The following is an 8,195-nucleotide window of genomic DNA, read 5'->3' as shown; positions in this document are numbered from 1 at the left end:
GAAAAATTAATTTTTCTTTTAGTCTGTATTTTGAATATAATGAATATTAAAATCTAGTGTATTGTGATTTTCCAATAATTATTAACTAATGCGTCTCAGGTGCATTTTACTGACACCTTACTCGACATTGAACTAAAAATTATTATTATTATTACTATGTATAAGTATATATTTTAATTTTTTATATAAAAAAAAAACTAAGAGGAGAAGAAGAAGAAATTATTCATACCTTAAAGAAAAACATTAAAACATACCGTTGAATCACAAGTTTAGCATCAAATGAATTTTCTTTTCTTACTCTTGGATGTTGGCCAATTAAGTTGATATAAGGATGGATCTGGTTCATGACTAAATCCTTGCAGTAAATCAATAAGTTCACCTTCACATGTAGCAGAAACTAACATCCTTCGCGAAGCTAATGAATTAAATCCCTGTTCCACAACATCATCAAGAAACGATAACAGTTTATCATAATAATTGTTAACATTTAACAAACCAATTGGCTTATTGTGGATATTTAATTGTGCCCAACAAACAGTATGAAATATTTCTTCCGAAGTACCGAAACCTTCTGGCAAAGCAATGAAAGCATCTGAATGTTCAGTCATTTGAGTGATTCGTTCATACATGTTGTCCACTTTCATTTCTTCTCCTATTGTTGGTCCTGTAAGATTGGCTAAGGTAATCGGAATAATGCCTAAAACTTCACTTCCACCTGCATGCGCAGCTTTTGCAACTTTTCCCATGAGGCCAACTTCACCACCATCATATACCAAACGAATCTTTTTTTTAGCAAGTGTTATTCTAAGATTTTCTGTTACTTCTTCATAAATTAAATCTTTTCCTGCACTAGATCCAAAAAATACACAAATATTTTTTATTTTACTTACCGTAGGACGTTGACACGTTGAGAAATATGTTTTCTGTAATTGTTAGATCACAGCATATGAATTTATCAGCGTAACATGCCAAAAGTCAATTTTTTAACAGGAAATTATTATTATTAAAAGAAAATAAAAATGACAAAATTAAAACAAATATATACAGCGTAGTTGTGATTGTGGCTCACATCTTCCTCTGATTTTACGTTCAGTAACGACTTTAACGCCTTCTATGAGTCGAGGATATGCTTCCCATCCAATTTTCTTATAAATTGGCAAACAAGGTCTTTTAACGTCAGATTCCCAAGACGAAATTGTGTATATATATTTACTTATCTAAATAGATATGTGTTACTACAGTAGGATTTTTGTAAGGCTGATTCCACCGTCTATATTGATATTCCTCATGTTGAAATTGCCACCATAGTTTAAGAAGTTCATTTTGCACGTACCCACTAGAATGCGTATCAAGACCTCTAGAAAATTATCCAAAGGCTCTTTACTCAGACCATTCTTAATGAATAAAATTTTATCTTCTCTATTCATTGATGTCATTCCAACATTTTTGCATTTTCCCTTACAAGTCCACCTTGCACATTTATGACATCCACCTATACGTTTAGCTCTTCGCTTTTTGGCATATGTGCTTTTACCAAATCCTGGCATATGTCTTATTATTAATTCACTTGCTTCCCCAACCAATCGGACTTTTGCTTCAATTATCAAACGGACATCATTCGGTATGCCATATGACATCATCAACCTTAGCCGCTTACATCTAGCTTTATAAATTTTTTTCAACGCATTATCAGGTAAACAAGCAAAATATTTACGAAGATTCATAATACACGCATCCATATTATTATTATTATTATTATATATTTCAATTATTTTGGGAAAACTGAAGAAACCGACTTAAACAGTCACGGAGTACCGTTATCCGCCACTTAACCGGGAAATGAACTAGAATCTGCAAAACAAAATGAAAATATCAAACAACTATTGTGGATCATATAAAGGCATAAACTCATTATTAAGAATTTCATTTTCTATAAAAGGCTTAAGTCTTTGCCCATTAACTTTAAACACGTTATTATTTTTAGGATTTTCAATATCAACAACACCATGAGGATAAACAAATTTGACTATAAATGGTCCTGACCACCTCGATCTTAGTTTACCTGAAAATAAATGCAAACGAGAATTATAAAGCAAAACATTTTGTCCAATTTCAAATGACTTTCTCATAATATTTTTATCATGAAAGGCTTTAGTTTTATCTTTATAAATCTTTGAATTTTCATATGCATCATTTCTTAATTCTTCAAGTTCATTTATTTGCAATTTTCTTAATTTAGATGCATCATCTAAATTAATATTAAATTCTTTAATTGCCCAATAAGCTTTATATTCAAGTTCAACCGGTAAATGACAATGCTTACCAAAAACTAACCTATATGGTGACATCCCTAATGATGTTTTAAATGCAGTTCTATATGCCCATAATGCATCAGCTAATCTTAAAGACCAATCTTTTCGATTTGGATTAACTGTTTTTTCTAAAATTTGTTTTATTTCTCTATTTGCAAGTTCAACTTGACCATTACTTTGAGGATGATATGGGGTAGAAACTTTACGTGTAATGCCATATTTTTTTAACAAAGAAGAAAATGATTTATTTATAAAATGACTTCCCCCATCACTATTTATTGCTCTAGGTATTCCAAATCGGCTAAAAATATTTTCTTTTAAAAATTTTATAACAACTTTATGATCATTAGTTCTACATGCAATTGCTTCAATCCATTTTGAAACATAATCAACAGCGACTAAAATGTACTTATATCCAAAAGATAATGAAAATGGACACATAAAATATATCCCCCAACTATCAAATATTTCAATAATTATGATTGGATTTAAAGGCATCATGTTTCGTTTTGAAATTGATCCCATCTTCTGGCAGTTTTCACAAGATTTGCAAAATAAATGTGTATCTTTGAATAAAGACGGCCAATAAAATCCACATTGTAAGATTTTTGTAGATGTTTTATTGGATGAAAAATGACCTTCACATGCTTCAGAATGACAAAATTTAATAACATTACTTACTTCATTGTCGGGTATGCATCGTCGAAAAATTTGGTCAGGACAATACTTAAATAAGTAAGGATCATCCCAATAAAATTTTTTAACTTCTATCAAGAATTTATTCTTATCCTGTGAATTCCAATGAGAATGCATTTTATTTGTCACAAGAAAATTTACAATGTTAGCAAACCAGGGCATAATAGTAGCATAAAACAACTGATCATCTGGAAAATTTTTATTTATTGGTATTTCATTATGAGATGATTCAGTCATTATTCTAGATAAATGATCGGCTGCAACATTTTCTTTTCCTTTTTTATCTTTAATTATAATATCAAATTCTTGTAACAATAAAATCCACCGTATTAATCTTGGCTTAGCATCTTGTTTATTTGATAAATATTTTATGGCAGAATGATCGGTGTAAACAATAGTAGTAGAACCAATTAAATAAGATCGAAACTTATCTAATGCAAATACTACTGAAAGTAATTCTCATTCAGTAGTTGAATAATTTATTTGGGCACTATTTATGGTTCTACTAGCATAATAGATTGCATAAGGTTTTCCTTCTTTTCTTTGTCCTAACACAGCTCCTATAGCATAATCACTTGCATCACACATTAATTCAAATGGTAAAGACCAATCTGGAGGTTGTAAAATAGGTGATGTAACTAAAAGATTAATAATTTTTTTAAAAGCATTTTCACATTTCTGAGTCCATTTAAATTGTGTATCTTTTGTTAAAAGATTTGAAATTGATTTAGATATTATGCTGAAATTTTTTATAAACCTTCTATAAAATCCTGCATGACCCAAGAATGATCGAACTTCTTTGACCGTTTTTGGTGATGTTAAATTAGCAATAACATCAACTTTGGCTTTATCAACTTTAATTCTTTTTTCAGATATCACATGTCCTAAAACAATCCCAGATTTAACCATATAATGACATTTTTCCCAATTTAAAACAAGATTTTTTTCTTCACATCTTTTTAATACTTCTTCTAGATTTTTAAGACAATTTTCAAATGAGTTTCCAAAAATAGTTATATCATCCATAAAAACTTATACATATTCTTCAATCATATCACTGAAAATACTTAACATGCATCTTTGAAAAGTAGCCGGAGCATTACATAAACCAAATGGCATTTTTTTAAATGCAAAAGTTTCGAAAGGACAAGTAAAAGTAGTTTTTTCTTGATCTTCTAATGATATAGGTATTTGATAATACCCCGAATACCCATCAAGAAAACAGTAATAAGAATTTCCTGCTACTTTTTCTAGAATTTGATCTAAAAATGGTAGTGGGAAATGATCTTTTCTAGTTGCATCATTTAATTTTCTATAATCAATACACATACGCCAACTAATGGAATCCTAGCTTGTAATAATTCTCCCTTTTCATTTTTTATAACAGTGATGCCGGACTTTTTAGGTACTACTTGTGTTGGACTTACCCATTTACTATCTGAAATTGGATAGATAATTCCAGCGTCTAATAGTTTTAATACTTCATTCTTAACAACTTCCTTCATATGTGGATTTAACCTTCTTTGTGGTTGTTGATATGTTTTAGCATTTTCTTCCAAGTGAATTTTATGTGTACAAATTAAAGGATTTATACCTTTTATATCTTTCAAAGTCCATCCAATTGCATTTTTATATTTTTTAAGTAATTTAATCAAATCTTCTTCTTGATTTGGCAAAAGAGTGGAAGAAATTACAACATGAAATGTTTTATTTTCACCAAGAAATACATATTTCAATTCTAATGGTAAAACTTTTAATTCAAGTTTTGTACTATCATCTTCTTTAAAATTATTTTTAGACTCAAAACTTTCTATTGAAAAAACTTCAGATTGTTGATTTAAGTTTTCTTCTTGTATATTTTCTTCCACAATTGGTTCAATTTCATTATCATATTCATTTTCATTAATACTTGGTTGTTTACATAAATTGAACACATTAAGTTCTAGAGTCATATTTCCAAAAGACAATTTCATTATTCCATTTCGAAAATTAATTAAAGCATTTGAAGTTGCTAGAAATGGTCGTCCCAATATTACTGGAATTTCATTATGTACTTCTATTGGTTGTGTATCCAAAACAATAAAATCTACAGGATATATGAATTTATCAACTTGAACCAACACATCTTCTACAATACCTCTAGGTATTTTGATTGACCTATCCGCCAGTAAGAGAGTAACAGAAGTGGGTTTTAATTATCCTAAATTAAGTTTTTCATAAACTGAATAAGGAAGTAAATTCACACTTGCTCCCAAATCCAACAAAGCTTTTTTAATTTTATTTTCTCCAATAATACATGAAATTGTTGGACAACCAGGATCTTTATATTTTAAACTAGAATTATTTTGAAGAATAGAACTTACTTGTTCAACCAAGAATGCTTTTTTCTTCACATGCAATTTTTTTTTTACAGTACATAAGTCTTTTAAAAATTTTGCATAAGAAGGTACTTGTTTAATAGCATCTAATAATGGAATATTTATCTTCACTTGTTTAAAAACTTCATAGATATCAGAATCACTTTTTTGTTTTTTATGATTTGTTAATGCATGAGGAAATGGTGGAGGTTTATTTGACTTATTTACTATTTCAGATGATTTATCCTTCACCATATTATTCTTAAAATTTAAGGTATCATCATTCTCAAAAGTATCAGGATTATCATCCTTACTCTTTGATTTTAAATGATCCTTGTTTTCATTACTATATGGATCATTAACTATTTTACCACTTCTAAGGGTAATAACAGATTTTATTTGATCAATTTTTTCATTTTTTAATTCTTGATTTTGATTTTTAGGATTAGGTTGAGGTTGAGATGGAAATTTTCCTTTTTCATGAATATTAAGTGCAGATGCAAATTTTGCAAGAGTTTCTTTCAAATCACTCATAGATTGACTGTTTTGAATATCGATAGACTCTTGCTTTTGGATAAATGCATGAATTACATCTTCAAAGTTTTTTCTTGGAGGTGTAACATAAGGAATATAACCTTGATGATTTTGGTTATTTTGAAAATATTGTTGTGACGGTTGTGCATTATTATCATTCCTCCAACTAAAATTAGGATGATTTTTCCATCCAGGATTATATGATGGTGAAAAAGGATCTAGTATTGGTTTTTTATAATTGTTAACATAATTTGCTTGTTCATGGAGACATTCTTTAAATGAAGGTAATGTTGGACAATCTTTTGTAGCATGATCATGTGTATCACATATATGACAAACAATTTCTTGAATACTTTTTAATTGACCACTCTTTTTCATTTCTAATGACTCAATTTTTCTTGCTAAAGATGCAAGTTTAGCTTGAATATCTATATCATCTTTAAGATTATATATACCACCCCCATTTGTTGAATTATTGTTTTAGTTGTTGGTGGTTCTATTGTGCCTATATTATCCCAAATTTGAGTATTTTCTGCTAATAAATCCAAATATTTCATAGCTTCATTTGGGTTTTTATCTTCAAAAGTTCCATTACACATGAATTCTATCATTTGCCTATCTTTAGGTATTAGACCTTCATAAAAGTGAGAAACTATTCTCCATGTTTCAAAACCATGATGTGGGCATGTATTAAGTAATTCTTTTCTATCTATCCCAACATTGATAAAACGTTTCTCCTTGTTTTTGAGAAAAAGTTGTAATTTGTCTTTTAAAAGAGTTTGTTCTATGGGAAGGGAAAAACTTTTTGAGAAATTGTTGTTGCATTTTTTCCCATGATCTTATTGAACTTGAACTTAAATTTTGTAGCCATGTTTTAGCTTTATCTTTTAAAGAAAAAGGGAAAAGCTTTAATCGAACTATATCCATGCTACAATTTTGATCATTATAAGTGTTACAAACTTTCTCAAATTCTCTTAGATGAAAATATGGATTTTCAGAATCTAAGCCATGAAAATTTGGTAAAATTTGAATAATTTGAGGTTTGAAGTTGAAATTAGATGCATCAGGAGGAAAAACTAAACAAGATGGGGCACTAGTTCTAATAGGGTTCATATGGTGCCTAAGTGTTCTTAATTGATCATGTTCTTGATTATTATTATTATTATTATTATTATTATCATCTTGATTATTTGAATTATCATCCATGTTCAAATTATTTTCAGATACTCGAATAAGTGTATCACTTTTTTTTCGACTCCAAATACTCATGCAAAAAAAAAAAACAACACAATACTTATAAATAAAACATAATTAACAAATATAAACTTAATTTATACCTCCCCGGCAACGGCGCCAAAAACTTGCTACTACTTAAAAAATAATTCACCAAAGTGTAGGTTGTCTGCAAGTAATATATTTCGTAAGTACGAGATCGATCCACAGAGAGGTTATTTTGAGTTTAAATTTATTAATTTATAGATTACCAAATGCAAGAATGAAGTTTACAAATTATAAATTTTGTCAAGGCTTGAGGATTTATTCTTGGTTTATGTAATATTGTTTAACTAAAAGTAAAACAAAAGAAACCAACATACATAATGGTTCCAAGAAAATTAAACACACACATAATATAATATAGTTCCCACTATAGAAAATACCGAATTAACCGATATTTTATATATGGTACCTATGATTATAATTATGACTATATAAATAAATAATTGCGTAAAGTAAATGTTAAATTAAATCATTATATTTTATTTAGAACAACCGGCAGAGCCACGCTATTGCCTAAATGAAATATATTGATTTAATAAGTTAGTTGCGGTAAAGTAAAAGTTAGTTGCGGTAAAGAAATGTTAGTTGCGATAAAGTAAATGTTAGATACGATAAAATAAATGTTAGATACGAAAAATAAAAGTTAGTTGCGATAAAGTAAATGTTAGATTGTTAGATGTTAGTATTAAATCATAATATTTCATTTAGAACAACCGGCAGAGCCACGCTATTGTCTAAATGAAATATTATGATATTATTATATAAATATATATATATATATATATCTATATATATATAATAATAAGTGATGAAATATTTATTGTATCAAAATTAAACAACAAATCAAGATAACCACTTTAATGGTATCAAGCATTTGATGTAAATTGATAACAACAAATAATTCATTTTTATACCTACAATAAAAATAAGTTAGCTAAATGAAAAGAAATAAAGAAAGAATATACAAAATATAAACAATCTTACTTCACCAAGAATGCATCCTCTTCACCTTGACATA

At 28.4% G+C, this 8,195-nt stretch overlaps 1 pseudogene; it reads left to right on the top strand.

The window, feature by feature from the left end:
- The first annotated feature begins 6,568 nt into the window (after window positions 1–6,568).
- LOC142504689 (small nucleolar RNA R71) lies at window positions 6,569–6,680 on the top strand (annotated as a pseudogene).
- Window positions 6,681–8,195: the final 1,515 nt, after the last annotated feature.

The sequence above is a fragment of the Primulina tabacum genome, chromosome 9, assembly GCF_025594145.1.
Source record: "Primulina tabacum isolate GXHZ01 chromosome 9, ASM2559414v2, whole genome shotgun sequence".
NCBI lineage: Eukaryota > Viridiplantae > Streptophyta > Magnoliopsida > Lamiales > Gesneriaceae > Primulina > Primulina tabacum.
Note: the sequence above shows the minus strand (reverse complement) of the source record. Positions and strands in the feature narration are given on the sequence as shown.